At 41.1% G+C, this 18,682-nt stretch overlaps 1 protein-coding gene across 5 annotated transcripts in view; it reads right to left on the bottom strand.

The window, feature by feature from the left end:
* Positions 1-18,682, bottom strand: part of SYCP3 (synaptonemal complex protein 3) — a 152,684-nt gene that overhangs the window by 87,966 nt on the left and 46,036 nt on the right. The gene's annotated exons all lie outside the window — the stretch shown is intronic.

Below are 18,682 nucleotides of genomic sequence, written 5' to 3'. Positions count from 1 at the left end.
CACGATCACTTCGTGGGGGCTGCCGATGTGCTTCAAACCACTTAAATGCGGCGACGGCAATCCGTCGCCGCACTTAAGGGGTTAACTGCCGAAAGCAGCGGCGATGGTCCGCTGTCCGGCGAGACTGATGTCTCAGCTGTCTAGGACAGCTGTCAGCGCGGGTCTGTCACTCTGTGTTTACACAGAGTGACAGTTTGAAATGCGGACGAAAATGCATGTCCTGGTGCGGGAACTAGCAGCCGACCAGGACGTGCATTTTCGTCCTTGGTCGTGAAAGGGTTAATGAAGTTAATAATAAAAAAAAACCACTTTTTCCCCTTACAAAATGCTTTATTATTAACAAATAGAAAAAAAAATAAAAGTTATACATATTTGGTATCGCCGCATCTGTAACGACCCCAGCTACAATGTTATTACATTATTTAACCCGCTCTGCGAACGCCATAAAAAAACTAAACTAAAAAACAATGCAAAAATTGCTGTTTTCTGTGAATCCTGCCTTAGAAAAAATGTGATAAAAAGTGATCAAAAAGTCGCATGTACTCCAGAACGGTACCAATGAATCCTACAAGTCGTCCCGCGAAAAAAAAAAACTCACAATGCTGCATCGGCAGAAAAATAAGAGTCATGGCTCTCCAAATATGGAGCCACAAAAACAAATAATTTTGAAAAATTGTGCAAAACTAGAAAAACATACAAAATCAATATAAATTTGGTATCGTTGCAATTGTAACAGCTCGCTGAATAAAGTTATTGGGTTATTTATATCACACGGTAAACGGCGTAAATTTAGGACGTAAAAAAGTTTGACGAAATTGCTGGGTTTTTTTCTATTACCCCCAAAAAAAGTTAATAAATGTTAATCAATAAATTATATGTACCCCAAAATGGTGCTATTAAAAAATACAACTTGTCCCGCAAAAACCAAGACCTTATAAAGCTATCTCGACGCAAATAAAAAAGTTATAGCTCTTTGAATGAGACGATGAAAAAACTTAATATATAGCTTGGTCATTAAGGCCTAAAATAGGCTGGTCATTAAGGGGTTAAGTAAGCCTTAACACAGTAAATATGCCCCTTTAAGCCTCATTCACACGACAGGGTTTCCCGGCCGGGTGCCGGCCGTTCATAAATCGGCCGGCACCCGGCTGCATTAGGAATAATAGACCCCTAATGGGGCTATTCACACGACCGATTTTTTGACGGCCGGGAAAACCGGCCGTCAAAAAATAGGACATGCTTTATTTTCGGCCGGGTGCCCGGCCCCCATAGAAGTCTATGGGGCCGGGTAATACACGGCCATCACCGGAATGTGTCCCGAGTGATGGCCGGGTTTTCCGTGGCTTGCGCTCTATCTCCTCCTCCTCACAGCGCAGAGTGCATGTGAGGAGGAGGAGTTTATGCCATTCGGACGAATGGCTGTACACTGTGTGGCAGGGCATGGGTGTACAGCAGGTGGAAGGGAGCACTGCGCTGGCTCCCTTCCCCTGCTTGTTTTAAAAGCGCCCTGGCCCGGCGACACCTTCCATGGCGCCGCTAGCAGCTGCTGCTGCTACTGCTGTAGCGATGCCACTATAGCAGAGCAGGGAGGTATCTCCCCGCTCTGCTATGTGCTAGCTCCATTTTAGTTGCCTGAAGGAGCGGAATCCCCGTGTGTTCGGGGATTCCGCTCCTGGACAGAGCGCTTGATGTCTCTGTCCATATCTGGGCAGTGACATCCGGGGAAACTCTTGAAGCGGAATCCCCGAACACATGGGGATTCCCCTTCAGGAGTTGCCGCTGATGTCACTGTCCAGATCTGCCCGGCCCAGAACGGATGCAAAAATAATGCAAACCGGCCGGGAAAAATGGCCGATTTTACCGGCCGATACTCGGGCTCGGGCGGGACCCGGTCGTGTGAATCCCGCCTTAGCACCCCACATTGTAAAAGTGCCCTCTAAAGAACGTTGGCATCTCTCTAGCTGGGGATTATGCTCCAGGAGTAGTCCCTGAAGTCAATGTTCATATATGGACAGTGACGTCAACGGCTTCCCCGGGCTAAGTGATTAAAGTAGCGCTGTGCCTGGGGAGTCCTCTACTAGTGGACAGTGAATGCTGAAGCAGGGAGCTGACAGTTCCTTGCTTCAGCATTGGATTCAACTGTATAAAAAAAAATGGAAACAAAATATTCCAAACATCTTCATTTATTCAGCAATGGGTATGAGTACCACGCTCAGAAATACATGCACTTACACACCTTGGCATGCTATAGATGAGGTTATTATTGGTGTCTGAGGAATGTTATGGCACGCTGAATGCACTTGGGCATGCAAATCATCAAGATTTGCTGCTGGCAGCTCCCTTTGCAATTGCCGACCAATGATGTTCCAGATGTGCTTGATGGGAGACAAGTCCAGAGGCGCTGCAGGCCATGATAGCATGTTTAGGCCACCCAGGCTGCTCACAGTAGCACGAGCAACATGCGGCCTGGCGTTGTCCTGTTAAGAAACGACTTCTGGGACACTTTGTAGAAATGACTGTACCACTGGTCCCATGACCAAATTAATGTAAGGCCGAGCTGTTAGTGTACCTAAAAAGAAGACTATAGGTGTCCGGCTACTGTACATTATGCCACCCCACACCATAATCCCGGGAGTAGGACCGGTGTGACGTTCCCTTGTGAAGGCCTCTTCATGGCATTGTCCAAATGGTCTCCAGACCAATCTCCGGCTATCATTGCATCCAAGACAAAAGCTGGACTCATTGCTAAATATATAGACCTCCATTCCAGCCTCCATTGTCAACTTGCTATGCACCATGATAGCCTTTGAGAGCAGAATTTTGATTGTGTCTTCTATTTTTGATTTTACATTTAGTACCTGATCTTGTATCGTCACTAGATTGACGTTTCGGTAGGGACGAATTGAGACAGATTCCGAAAAATCTGTGAATCTAGTTTCCAGATTGGGGATTGGATGTGCTCGTATTTTGAAAGTATAGGCTTGTCCTATATCAAAATCCCTACGATCTTGTATGTATTTGCGATGTTTTCTATCTTTAACTTTTTAGTAACCCCCAATACGACTTTTCACGGTGGTCACTTGGGGGCCTTAGGCTAGGCCACTGCCTTTTCATGGCAGCCTAGTTTAAGTCCTGCATGGGTCTCCCGTGCAGCGTGGAGCTGGTTCTCGGCTGTCTGATGAAAGCCGGGCTCCTGCTCCAACGGTAGCGATCTAAGTTTTCTTCAATCACGAACGTTTAATCCCTTAAATACTGAGGTCAACAGCGACCGCAGCATTAAAGTTGTTTACAGAGGGAGGGAGCTCCCTCTGTCACACATCTGAATTATTCTTCATAACATATGTATCGAGTAGTGGGCTATTAGGAACTAAGTCCCTGAGCATGCGCAACGCATCTAGTTATAAATTTTTAACTAGTCCTGACATGCACATTAGGACATTTCTGTACTTAAAGAGGCTCTGTCACCACATTATCTTCTACATTATGTGATAGGAGCTGTAATGTAGATTACAGCAGTGTTTATTATTTAGAAAAACTATCTATTTTCACCAAGTTATGACCAATTTTAGATTTATGCTAATGACTTCTTTAATGCCCAACTGGGCATGTTTTTACTTTTTGACCAAGTGGGCGTTGTGGAGAGAAGTGTATGACGCTGACCAATCAGCGTCATACACTTCTCTCCATTCATTTACTCTGCACATAGTGATCTTGCTAGATCATGATGTCCAGTCACATACTCACACATTACACGTTAATGAAGTGTCTTGAAAGTAAATAGACGCGATGTCTATTCTTTTTTTTTTTTTTTATTCATTTTTTTTTACAAGTGACTTCACGTACAGTTACGTGATGGGAACTGGGGTTTTAACGCAATTCCACGTAACTGTACGTGAAGGAGATGAAGCTGGATTAGGAGCTGAGCCAGCGACATAACCGCCGGGTGACAGCTGTATGTTACAACTGGCACCCTGAGGTATCGGCAGGACCGGATCTAGCCTCCGAACCGACCGATTAACCCCTCACATGCTGCGTTCAATAGAGATCACAGCATGTGAGGAGTTTATAGCCACCGGCACCCCAGCAACGTGATTGATTGGTTGCCAGTGGCTGCAAAGGCGATCGGAGGCCTAATACTTACCTCCCGGTCTGCCAGCAACGAAATCCTCCTATGCCCCGCTTGTTGGCGGGGATTTCGGTACTAAAAGGCTTCCGGTACCATCGGCAAGATGGCGTCGGCTCAGCTTCCGGCTCAGAAGCTGAGCCGGCGTCATCAGCAGTGGGTGTATGTTATGATTCCTGCCATTAACCCCTTCAATGCAGCGATCCAATGCGATCACTGCATCAAAGTGGTTTGTATCAAATCGGCAGCCTGCCATGCGATGGCACGGCTGGCCACTGCTACTATGGCAACAGGAGGCCTAACAATGGCTTCCTATTTGCCATTACGGAAGCCGATGAGGCCCCGTCTGGAGGCGGAGCCTGATCGGCTTGCTGTCAGTGAACAACTCACAATTCTAATACATTGCACTACATAGGTAGTGCAATGTATTAGAACATCAAACAAACAGTTGGACCTTCGAGTCCCCTAGTGGGACTAAAGAAAAGTGTAAAACAAAGTGTAAAAAAAGTAAAAATAAAAGTTGTAAAAAATACAATAAAAGTTTCAAGTAATAACATAAAACACAATTGCCCTTTTTCCCTTATCAAGTCATTTATTATTGAAAAAAATAATAAAGCCATACATATTTGGTACAGCTGCGACCGTAACTACCTGAACTATAAAAATATTATGTTATTTATTGCTATTTTTTGGTCACCTTGTCTTCCAAAAATTGAAATAAAAAGTGACTAAAAAGTCGCATGAACCCAAAAAGGTACCAATAAAAACTATAACTCGTCTTGCAAAAAACAAGCCCTCATACAGCCCCGTCGACGAAAAAATTAAAAAGCTATGGCTCTCACAACTTGGCGACAGAAAATATCCACTCTCCTTACAAAAGTAATTTGATTGTGCAAAAAGTTGTAAAACATAAAAAAGTGCTATAAATTAGGTATCGCCGGAATCAAACTGACCCGCAGAATGTAATTTATAACACTGGGTGAACGCTATATAAAAAAAATATGCCAGAATTGCTGTTTTTTGGTCACCTTGCCTCCCAAAAAAAAAAGGAAAACAAGTGATCAAAAATTCGCATGTACCCCAAAATGGTACCAATAAAAACGACAGCTCGTCCCGCAATAAAAACAGCCTTCATACCACAACGTCTATGAAAAAATGCACACGGTACGGCAATGCACAAAAAACGCTGCGTATTTTGCACGCAGAAAACGCACACGTTCGTGTGAATAAGGCCTTATTGTGGAGTCGTGTACATTGACCTTAACTGGGCAAGTAAGACCTGCAGTTCTTTAACTGTTTGGCTTGGTTCTTTTGTGACCTCCTGGATGAGTATTTGGTGCGTGGCTGCGTGATTTTCGCGCATATGGCATCGTAATGACACTCTGTTTTTATGTTTAGAAACAGAAATGAAGGAGGTGCTTTTATTTTTCCCTTAATTTCTTTAACAACTGTTGCGCGAATCACGCGCAGCACACGGAAGTGCGTCCGTGTGCCGCGCGTGATTTTCACGCACCCATTGACTTCAATGGGTGCGTGATGCGCAAAAAATGCTCAACTGTAGGACATGTCGTGAGTTTTACACAGCGGACACGCTGCGTGAAAATCATGGACGGTCTGAACGGCCACATTGAGTTACATAGGTCCATGCGACGCGCTTGATTTTCACGGACGTTAAATACGCTCGCGTGAATAAGGTCTAAGAAAGACACTGGGCTCAAGCACAGTTGGTTTATGCAGCAAGACAATGATCCGAAGAACACAAGCAAGTCTACCTCTGGATGGCTCAAAACAAAGAAAATTAAGGTTTTGGAGTGGCCTATCTGAATCGCATTCCACTTGAATCCAATTGAGATGCTGTGGCAAAACCTTAAACGGGCAGTTAACCCCTTAACCCCTTCCCGCCGCAGCCCTTTTTCAGATTTTCATTTTCGTGTTTTCCTCCCCACATTCCAAAAGCCATAACTTTTTTATTTTTCTATCGATAAAGTCATATGAGGGCTTGATTTTTGCGGGACGAGTTGTAGTTTTTCGTAGCATTTATTGTGCCATATAATGTAATAGGAAACGGGAAAAAATTATTTGTGGGGTAGAAAATGAAAAAAAAAAAACAGCGATTCCTCCATAGTTTTTTGCGCGTCGATTTTACGATATTCACTGTGCAATTAAAACAACATGTTAACTTTATTCTGTGGGTCAATATGATTATAAAGATACAATATATATATATAGTTTTTTCTATATTTTACTACTTTTACAAGTAAAAACCTAAGTGTAAAAAATAAAATTTATTTTGTGTCGCCAAATTCTGAGAGCCATAACTTTTTTATTTTTCCATCGATTAAGTGGTATGAGGGCTTATTATTATCTAGTTTTTAATGATACCATTTTGGGGTTCAAGCGACGTTTTGATCAGTTTTTATTTTATTTTTTGAGGGAGATAAGGTGACCAAAAAATAGAGATTCTGGCATTTACAATTATTTATTTTTTTACTGCGTTCACTGTGCGGGTTAGATAATGATATATTGTAATAGTTCAGACTTTTACGGACGCGGCGATACCAATTATGTTTATTTCTTAATTTTTTTACTATGCTCTAGGGGGAAAATGGGAAAAGTTTTTTTTTTAACTTTTCATTTTTACATTTTTTTTCTACATATACAGGGTGGGCCATTTATATGGATACACCTAAATAAAATGGGAATGGTTGGTGATATTAACTTCCTGTTTGTGGCACATTAGTATATGGGAGGGGGGAAACTTTTCAAGCTGGGTGTTGACCATGGCGGCCATTTTAAGTCGGACATTTTCTATCCAACTTTAGTTTTTTCAATGGGAAGAGGGTCATGTGACACATCAAACTTATCGAGAATTTCACAAGAAAAACAATGGTGTGCTTGGTTTTAACGTTACTATATTCTTTCATGAGTTATTTACAAGTTTCTGACCACTTATAAAATGTGTTCAAAGTGCTGCCCATTGTGTTGGATTGTCAATGCAACCCTCTTCTCCCACTCTTCACACACTGATAGCAACACCACAGAAGAAATGCTAGCACAGGCTTCCAGTATCCGTAGTTTCAGTTGCTGCACATCTCGTATCTTCACAGCATAGACAATTGCCTTCAGATGACCCCAAAGATAAAAGTCTAAGGGGGTCAGATCAGGAGACCTAGGGTGCCATTCAACTGGCCCACGACGACCAATCCACTTTCCAGGAAACTGTTCATCTAGGAATGCTCGGACCTGACACCCATAATTACATAAATAACTCATGAAAGAATAAAGTAACGTTAAAACCAAGTACACCATTGTTTTTCTTGTGAAATTCTCGATAAGTTTGATGTGTCACATGACCCTCTTCCCATTGAAAAAACTAAAGTTGGATACCAAATGGCCAACTTCAAAATGGCCGCCATGGTCAACACCCAGCTTGAAAAGTTTCCCCCCTCCCATATACTAATGTGCCACAAACAGGAAGTTAATATCACCAACCATTCCCATTTTATTTAGGTGTATCCATATAAATGGCCCACCCTCTAGTACTATACATATAGTATTGCAGAATATTGTGATTCTGACAGGCTTCTATTAAGGGCTTAATAGGAGCACAAAGATGGCGGACCTGGGGGCCTTCATTAGGCGCTCAGGCAGTCATAGCAATCATCGCACCCCCACGATTGCGTTGCGGGGGGCGCAATGAGATGTTAGAGGGGGTCGCCTCTCTCTTTCTAACTATTTAAATGCTGCGGTCGCTATTGACCGTGGCATTTAACGAGTTAAACGAGCGGGATCGCGCTCGATCGCGATGACGCTCGTTACTCTGAAGTGTCGGCTGTAACATACAGCCGACATCGTATGGAGCGGGTTCACTCCGTGAGCCCGTTCCATATTTCCCTTACCCGACTTTGGCGTATGGATACGTCAAATGTCGGGAAGGGGTTAATGACCGGGCCTGAAAAGACCTTGATGACCAGCTAATTTTTTCTGTTTTTGCCACTCTGCCTTTCAGCAGCCATAACTTTTTTATTTTTTCATTGACGTGACTGTATGACGCCTTGTTTTATGAGAGAGAAATAGTATTTTTTTTCTCCCGCAGATTGGGGGTAATTTTTTTTTTTTTACGGCGTGAATATAGGAAAAAGCGACTGCTTATTTTTTATCCCGTTCACGTTTCACGCTAAATAACCCGTTAAATTAATTCTTCAGGTTATTACGGTCGTGTAGGTACCTAATATGTGTACGTCTTTTGTTTTTATGTAATGTGGGGGCAATAAAATATATTTTATGCAAAATAATGACTTTTTTTTGTTACTTGTTTTTTTTTGTTTCATTAGAATTTTATTTGAATTTTCCATAAGAACAACAAGGACGTAAAGATCTCTAAACAGTCCGAGATCTAAACAAAGTTACAATTAGATACAAAACAAAGAGATAAACATTGCCTCTGAATAAAGAGAACACCTAAATATAATTATTATTTTTCTTCACTTGAAGTATTTAGACTGTATCCACCTTTCCCAGGACTTTAAATTACGATGATGCATTTGGACATGTGAAAGTAATAAAGTTTCATGGTTACATTGAATATTTACCCGACGAATAACATCAGAAATACAGGGAGGAACCGGGGACTTCCATGATTGAGCTATAGCCATTCTAGTAGCAATTAGGATGTGATGTGTAAGCTATCTCATATTGGGAGAAATATCCTCAAGTGAAATATCAAGATTTGCTAAAGGAGGATTGATATTAACATGTAAATCTGTTAATTCTGAGATAAAATTAAATGTATCTATCCATAAACGGGTAATGATGGGGCAAGACCACCACATATGTAATAGGGAGCCTGTAAGTCCGCAACCCCTCCAACAAGCTCTAGATGTCCCATGAAAAATGTGCATCAGTCTAGAAGGAGTTAGGTACCATCTAAGATGAATCTTCTTCATTAATTCCATATGATTCACTTAGAATGTTTAGATGGTCATGTCGATGCCAGCTTCCAACCAGGGTTTAATTGAAATATGAGGAAGAAAGATTGCAATAACTTGGAACGGAATTTGAGTTAGTGAAACATGAATCCAACGTTCTTTACAAACATACATCTTCCAAACCTGCAGAGAGTCAGACATCGACCGCAGAGGAATAGGTGGAGTGCTAGCACCTAAATAAGTAGCTATCATACAATGTTTCATTAATAATGTAGGAAACATTGCATCTTCTAATTGAGACCATAAATTTATGTCATGGGTATACCAACTCGATTGCATATGGTCCATAATAGCCGATACATTATAAGCTTTTAAGTCCGGAACCCCCAACCCTCCATATTTAACCCTTTGAAAAAGAAGATGTTCAGCCACCCTCGCTCTCTTATTATTCCATATGAACTTCATAAATAAAGTCTGTAATTGAGATAATAGCGAGGATGATATTAAATAAGGTATGGTCCTACAATAATATAAGTATTTAGGTAAAAGTAACATTTTTACTAAATTAATCCTGGCCATCCAAGATAATTGAAACTTATCTAATCTATTACATTCCTGTTTCATTTTCAAAATGAGTTCCGTATAATTTGTATTCATAACCATGGGCGGATGAGGAGTCAACACTATACCCAGATATGGTAGTCCTTTATCTGCCCATGTGAAAATGAAGCTAGAAAGGAGCGGTTTTAATATTTGTGGGATATTAATGGGCATCACCAGAGATTTAGATATATTTAGTTTGTAATATGACATCTCAGAATAACGTGCTATAATTTTAGTAATTTCGGATAAGGAAGACATGGGAGACTTAAAAATGAGAACCACATCATCTGCATAGAGACCGATTTTATACTCTCGTCCTCCAGCATTAATACCGGAAATGTTTTGTGATGTTCTAATCATTTCCGCAAAGGGTTCCATGCATAAATCAAAAATTAGGGGGGACAAAGGGTATCCTTGGTTAGTGCCATTGCTTATTAAACATGGTTTGGACAGAAACCCAGAAGTGAACACAATAGCTGATGGACTGGAGTAAAGGGAGAGAACTGCCTGTTTTATGAATGAATGAAAGCTATATTTATCTAGAACGGCTTCTAGAAAGCGCCAATATACCCGGACGAATGCTTTTTCTGCATCTAAAGAACGGACAATTGTGGGTTCTGAAGAATCATATGCCAACTGAATCAAGTGTAGTAATCTTCTGGTGCCATCTCTGGCTTGGCGCCCCTTCACAAACCCCACTTGGTCTAGGGAAATCAATGAGGGTAAACAGTCATTGATTCGCATCGCAATCAATTTTGAGAAAATTTTTAGATCACTATTTAGCAATGAAATTGGACGAAAGTTTTCTGGTTTATCTGTCATTTTACCAGGTTTAGGAAGAGTGATCAAAATTGCCTGAAGCATTTCTGACTTTGGGGGTCTACTTGGCTACTAGCTCATTATAGGTAGGTGTTCGAAGAAGTACTTCTCTCATATATGAACACTTTAAAGTACTCATTAGGAAGCCCGTCTGGACCTGGACATTTGTTTTGTTTCAACCCTTTTGTAATGGGCTCATTTAAACTACTTAGTTGTGAGTCTGATAACCGTGGAAGAGTAATCTCAGACAAGAACTCTTTGATTAAGTTTGGTGATACGTTTGGCAGAGAAGAATAGTCTTTTAGATAATATAATTGACTATAATAGTCATCGAAGGAATCTGCAATTGTTTGAGGGTCATATAACTTGTGACCATTCGGAAGAGATAGCTATTGGATTTTGGATTTAGCTATTTGGCATTTTACTCTCCTTGCCAGAAGTTTACTAGGTTTATCCCCCTGAGCTTAAAAATTCATTTTGAGACGTTTTAAATTGTTATCGTATTGAAATAAATTCAAAGTCTTACGGTGTTCTCTTAAGTCTTTAAGGATATCATTTATAGTAATTGAAGGGGTGGATTTCATCAGAGTTTCATTGACCTGAATTGCTGATAGGAGCAAATCAATTTTTTATTCCTTTCACGTTTTGCCTTAGCAGCAAGTTGTATAAAAAGACCTCTCACAAAAGCCTTATTGAGTGCACCACACCATTTCTGAAGAAGAAGAGAGTGAATTTATTTCAAAGAACTCTTTTAATTATGAATTTATAGAATCTTGATTAGGCCGGGATTTTAAGAGAAAGGTGTTCAATTTCCATGGGGCTCTAGGGGGTAAATTGTATTTATCCATTAGGGTTAGGGAAATAGGAGCATGGTCTGACCATGTAATAAGTTCATTAAAATCTCCCTGTCTACCAAGAAAAAAATCTATTCTGGAATATACCCTGTGGGGTGCTGAAAAGAAAGTGAAAACCTTTTCAGAGGCGTGTTGATAACGTCACACATCATGTAAGTATTCCTCTAAGCCATGAATAAGGACGGAGACACCATCCGAAACGCGTAGGCTACCTACCTTCAAATTTTTCATTGCAAGATATACCATATACGCTAATGAATACCCTCTTTTAATCAAGAACTAATAAAACTTGGAAAAAGTTTCCTTTTACCTCTGCCAGCGATGGATCCAACCACTCTTTCCTACAAAACAGTAAGTATTCCTCTGATGCCAAAGACTCTATACCCAAACTTCTGCCAATCCCTGAATTAGATCTATCTAATCTGTTATTCATTACTATATTGAAAGCTCCACAAATTAACAAGCCTCCTTGTTGCATAGTTTTATCTTTGGCTATAACTTTCGTAACAAAAGGGGTTTGTCTTTTGTTAGGAGCATTTATTGAAACAATAGTGTACATAACTGAATCCAGTTTACAGACTAAAATTATATACCTTCCATGAGGATCTATAAAAGATTTAATACACCGCATTCCAAATTATTATGCAAATGTTATTTTTCGCTGATTTTCCTAAATAGTCGATGCAAATGACAGTCGGTATAATCTTCAAGCCATCAACCGTTGGAGTATAATGAAAATTTTATTGAACAAATCTCCCAATGATAACAGATTTTTTTTTAGAAGTAAAAAAACTCAAAATGCACTGTTTCAAATTATTATGCACAACAGAGATCAAAAGAGAAGTAAAATGGTAATTTGTTGAATTTGCAGCATCAGGAGGTCATATTTACAGAAATCAAAACCAATTTAACAGGCCAAGTTACAGGACCCCTTCTTTGATATCACCTTCACAATTCTTGCATCCATTGAATTTGTGAGTATTTGGACAGTTTCTGCTTGAATATCTTTGCAGGATGTCAGAATAACCTCCCAGAGCTTCTGTTTTGATGTGAACTGCCTCCCACCCTCATATTTTGATTGAGGATGCTCCAAAGGTTCTCAATAGGGTTGAGGTCAGGGGAACATGGGGGCCACACCATGAGTTTCTCTCCTTTTATGCCCATAGCAGCCAATGACAGAGAGGTATTCTTTGTAGCATGAGATGGTGCATTGTCATGCATGAAGATAATTTTGCTACGGAAGGCACGGTTCTTTTTTTTGTACCACGGAAGAAAGTGGTCAGTCATAAACTCTACGTACTTTGCAGAGGTCATTTTCACACCGTCAGGGACCCTAAAGGGGCCTACCAGCTCTCTCCCAATGATTCCACACCAAAACATGACTCCGCCCCCTCCTTGCTGACGTTGCAGCCTTATTGGGACATGGTGGCCATTCACCGACCATCCACTACTCCATCCATCTGGACCATCCAGGGTTGCACGGCACTCATCAGTAAACAACACGGTTTGAAAATTAGTCTTCATGTATTTCTGAGCCCACTGCAACCGTTTCTGCTTGTGAGCATTGTTTAGGGGTGGCCGAATAATAGCTTTATGCACAATTGCAAACCTCTGGAGGATACTACACCTTGAGGTTCGCGGGACTCCAGAGGCACCAGTGGCTTCAAATACCTGTTTGCTGCTTTGCAATGGCATTTTAGCAGCTGCTCTCCTAATCCTATTAATTTGTCTGGCAGAAACCTTCCTCATTATGCCTTTATCTGAACAAACCCGTCTGTGCTCTGAATCAGCCACAAATCTTTTCACAGTACGATGATCACGCTTACGTTTTCTTGAAATATCCAATGTTTTCATACCTTGTCCAAGGTATTGCACTATTTCACGCTTTTCGGCAGCAGAGAGATCCTTTATCTTTTCCATATTGCTTTGAAACCTGTGGCCTGCTTAATAATGTGGAACTTCCTTCTTAAGTAGTTTTCCTTTGATTGGGCACACCTGGCAAACTAATTATCACAGGTGTCTGAGATTGATTACAATGATCCAAAGAGCCCTAAGACACAATACCATCCATGAGTTTAATTGAAAAACTAAGAATTAAATGTTTATGACACTTAAATCCAATGTGCATAATAATTTGGAACACGGTGTATTCCCGAAGATTTCCGAATTTTTAATTGCAATAGTGACTCCTGCTTTTTTCACATCAGATGTAGCTGAGATAACATGCAGAAATTTAGAGTGTTTAAGGAGATGAACATCTTTAGCACGCAAATTAGACTTCTGAATGCACAATATATCACATCTAGTTTCCTGCTTCCTTCCATAAAAAGGAACGTTTAAAAGGGGAGTTCAAGCCATGCGCATTAATTGATAAAAACTTAAGACCCATTATGACCAAGATGGAAGGATCTCAAATGCAGCATTATTCGCTTTAAGATTGAGGCCAATAAATTAATAAAAAGAAAAAGACATGTCAGAAAAAACATATTCCAACTCAACAGAGGGCCTAAAAAGTCAGTAGGACCTGCCATTCCGCAGGTAAATATGAACAATCAAACAACCTACCACCAAGAATTACAGAACAAATTGAAGCTCTAATACATTTAACAGTATAGAATGAATTGTAGATCAATCTCCCGGTCTGTGTCTGGTTCGACTGACCTTCTCTGACCATAACGGAGTAACAATTTCCGGACGGGAATCACCTCGTCGCGGGGGGCTATTCGAAGGTGAAGAAATTAAACCCAAGTCTTGGAAACCTAAATCTTTTGCTGCGTTTGCTTAAGTACACACAAGTACACTGCCATTTCTGGAAACAATGAGCTTCACCGGAAATCCTCATTTATATATGATTTCTTTGTCTCGCAAGATTTTGGTTAGTGGCATATATTCTCTACGCCGTAACATAGTAGCTGCTGATAAATCTGGGTAAATCGCAATCTCTTTAAATCTTTCCGGCAATTCAGGAGAGTTCTTCACAGCATGAAGAAATTCATCTTTAATGTGGAAAAAATGGATACGAGCTATGGAATACCGCGGAAGATGTGCCGCAATATGTAGAGGTTTGGGAATACGGTAAATAATCATGTCGATAGTTATATCCAATGCAGGCTTTTGCAGTAACACTAGTGTCATTAGATCTGTCAGATATAGATAAAGTAGATCCGGGGTCACCGACTCTGGTATACCCCTAATTCTGACATTGTTTCTTCGGGACCTATCCTCGAGGTCTAAAACTTTATTTGACAACCTCTGAACCTCTTCCTCTAAAGAGAAGTTCGCATCTATCAGCAAATTATGCGATTTAGCAAAGGTTTAAATTTTATGTTCAATATGGTCTGTGCGGGAGGCTATAGCAAGGATGTCTGTTCTCAGTTCCCCCATCATTCGCTTGAAATCTGACTGTAAAGAATCTCTCAGTGAATTTAACAATTTTTTAAATTGTATTTTCTGACACTGGCTGTAACTCAGGGTCATCCCTCATGTCGTTATCTAATGATTCCGCCCTTGAAGAAGAATTCAGGGATGAGGGGGGGCATGGATAAGCGTCTTTGGGCTCCCACCTGCTGAGAAGTAGAGTTAGCAAAGAACTCTGTGAGTTTAGTGGGTTTTGATTTCTGGTCTTTTTTCTTTATAGTTCCGCCTATTTTGAACTGTTCCTGCCAGGCGAGTAATGAAGTAGTTTGAAAACGTTTATGTGTTACCAATGCTCCAGGTATATATATAACCAGATGTGATACCTCCGTAGATAGGACCACTTTTGTTATAGTTTATTCAGGTGATTTGGTGTTTCAGCCCCTCTATGGAGGATATAAAACAAAATGGCGAATTTTCCCGCTAACACTGGTCTCTCCTCTACTTCGGTAAATATACCAATCTGATATCCCTGAGCCGTGTCAAAATGTCTTTCAATCCCAGATATGGCTGTTATGACCCTGGTGAGGATGGACTCGAGAGGTGGTTGTGCCATACCAGCCTTATTATGGACTGCGTGTGTAAAAGACAGACAAGATGGCGGATCCCTCAAATCTTAACCTCGTGTCCCACACCTAATCCGGGTGTCTGAGGTTCAAGCCTATGCTCTACACCGTCCACGAGTCAAACACAGATTCCCGTACATTCACCAGGATCCGGGTTCTCAGGGTCCACAATCCTATCTGTCCGATCGCCGCTAAACAGCAGACATCCAGGTGGGAGCACAGTACGTAACTCTACCGCAGATTCGGGCAGTCCCCCAGAGCCGAACAAACACCTGTCCGAAGCAGCGTCCACTCCCGCCAAGCCATCAGAGAGGTAAGAGGTATCCTTGTATACCAGGGCAAAATTTAAATGAAATTATAAAGAAGGGTTTAGGTAAGCCGTTTTGAGCTTCAGATCTCCAGAGCTCCCGATCACACGTCTGCCTCCATGCAGGTCCCGTTAATTTTTTTCTTAATCCCATTAAGGGATAACTTTACTTATAACTCTATTTTTTACTAATAATTTATTAGCATACTCCTGTATCCTAATACATTACACTGTGTCACTAAGACACAGGGTGCTGATCGGGCAGCACATGGTGTGCCCGAACAGCAGGCAAAAAGAACAGACAGCCCTAGGGTCCTTTGTAGGTCCCCAGGGCTGACTGCAGAGGGATTTCCCTGTCTTTGATTGTATCACCGTAGACCCGTTGATACGATCAAAGAGGGGAATTCGCCTTTGATCATGCTGCGGTCACAGACCGCGGCAATCAAAGGGTTAAACAGCTGGGGTTGGAATGTTTTCCGACCCCACCTGTGTTCAGAAGGCTGCTCTGAAATCATGAGCTGTTACAGCTCCTGCTTAGAGGATGAGTGCTCACACGAGCGCTCATCAGCCTGATCTACAGCGACGCCAAAAGACGTTGTAGACTGTAGACTGAGGACCTGCACCGACTGCCGTCAAAAGACGTTGGGCGGTTGGGAAGGGGTTAATGCTCAAAAACTGTCCAATATAGCTGAATTAAAACAAAAGAAGAGTGGGGCAAAGTTCCTCCACAGTGATGTAAAAGACTCATTGCAAGATATCGCAAATGTTTGATTGCAGTTGTTACTGCCAAGGGAGGCACAACTAGTTCTTAGGTTTAGGGGGGGCAATTACTTTTTCACATGTGTGATATAGGTTTTTGGTTAATCTTTATCCTCAATAAATAGAATGTTGTCTTAATCTTATATTTAAATGAGTTGGATGATCTGAAACATTTAAAGGCTATGTACACTTTTGAAGTGATTTTTTTTAAAATAAAACATTGCTTTATCTGATTTTAAACAACTTTTAAATAGATTTTTATTAAAAACATGTTTTACTTTTTGAGATACAGCTTCTATGTATCAAAGCCGATTCCGTCAGGTCAACAGTACAGGCGGCTCGGCTGAAAGTTGGTCCTGCTTAGATGTGATCATTATTATCTGGATCATGCTTTCAGCTGAATCATGTGTACACCTGACGGAATAGGCTTTGACGGAACTATACAGCTTCTATGTATACAGGATACATAGAAGCTGCATCTTAAAAAGTAAAAAAAATTTTACAAAAATTAATTTAAAAGTTGTTTGAAGTGTCAGCCCAGTTATACTCTCCTACTCTAACGAACATCGGGCATGGAGAGACGCTCCTGAACGTTGGACGGTACTATTGCCGTGGCAAATATATAACACCCGGATAGTATTGTCTACGAATCAAATTCGAATTAATTGGACGCAGGGGCGATGCTAGGTTCTTAAAAGTTATGGGGCACAAGCCCCGAAACATATATTTACCCACCAAAACCCACCGCTGGATAGAATTGGATACATGGTCTCAGTAGACCGTATCATAAATGATAGGCTTAGATACATGGCCCAGCAGACAGTATCACATATGATAGGCTTAGATATAGGGCCCAGCTCGCTGACATTGCAGCTCCAGCGCTGGACCCAGGAAAGGTAAGATAATAATTCCTTTTCTTTTTTATGTGTTACTATTTTTTTTTATGTGTTTGTGATTTTTTTACAGGTTCGGATGTTGGACTACTTCGGATTCGAGGACTACTTCGATGACAGCTTTTTTTATTCTCAATAAAATGGTTGACAATTTTTTATTTTTTATTTCAATAAGATATTTTTCTATGTCCATGTATTTTTTTAAACTTTATTACTACTGCCTTAGTAATGGTCGCTGGCTGATTAACAGCGTTTATTACTAAGGCGAGGCTTGATGTTAGCCAGTAAGTTATTTTTTCAAATATATATATATATATATTTTTTTTTTTAAACGACGTGGGGTCCCCCCCATTTTTTATAACCAGCCAGATACAACACAGCAGCCGCAGCCTAGAATTACCAGGGTGTCAAAGGCCACTGTTTTTGGGCTTTCCCAGGCTAGTAATACTAGCCTTCGGCCACCCCAGTACATGGCCATCACTTTCATATGGTCGGGTACTAGATCGTACCTGGCTCTTCCCGACACTCCTGGTGGCAGTGGGTACCGGGGTAACAATGGGGGTTAGTGTAAGGGTTTTACCAGCTAACGTCAAGCCCTGCCTTAGTAATGGAAGCTGTCAATCAGCCAGCGACCATTACTAAAGTGATAGTAATACATTTTAAAAAGAAAATACAAAGACATAGAAAAAATATTTTATTGAAATAAAAAACCCACACACAACACTCATTAAACATTTTATTGAAAATAAAAAAGCTGTCATCGAAGTAGTCCTCAAATCCGATGTAGTCCAACATCCGAACCTGTAAAAAAAACACAGAGAAAACCCCATTAGTAGCACATGAGGTAGGCTTAGATACAGGGCACCAGACGACAGTAATCTTATACTGTATAAGATTACTGTCTGCTGGGGCCCTGTGTCTAAGTCTATTATGTGGTAGGCTTAGATACAGGGCCTATCAGACAGTATCATACATGGCCATATATCTAAGCCTACCACATAATAGGCTTAGATACAGGGCTCCAGCAAACAGTAATCTTATACAGTATAAGATTACTGTCTGTTAGACGCTGTATCTAAGCCTACCACAAGGTAGGCTTAGATACAGGACCCTAGCAAACAGTCATGTTAACTTACTCTCCTCTTCGGCTCTGGGTGCAGCAGGTGTTCTGACACCATCCCGCATCATGACGTAATGCGCGGCGCACATGACGTCATGACGCGAGAAGTCGTCAGTACTTCCACTGCGCTTGGGAAGGAGGAGGGTGAGTATAGTGTTATTACTATAATAACAGGGGCCCGTGTATTTTATTACATCGGCCCGAGTTACTAAAGTAACTTTTCATAGACACAGAGGCAGGGGGCCGTGGCCTCCCTTGGCTTCCGGGCCGGGTCGACGGCTGCGACCTCTTTAGCT

This window comes from Rhinoderma darwinii, chromosome 3 (genome assembly GCF_050947455.1).
Source record: "Rhinoderma darwinii isolate aRhiDar2 chromosome 3, aRhiDar2.hap1, whole genome shotgun sequence".
Classification (NCBI taxonomy): domain Eukaryota; kingdom Metazoa; phylum Chordata; class Amphibia; order Anura; family Rhinodermatidae; genus Rhinoderma; species Rhinoderma darwinii.
The sequence above is the reverse complement of the archived record's forward strand: the minus strand, read 5'-3'. Positions and strand labels throughout refer to the sequence as shown.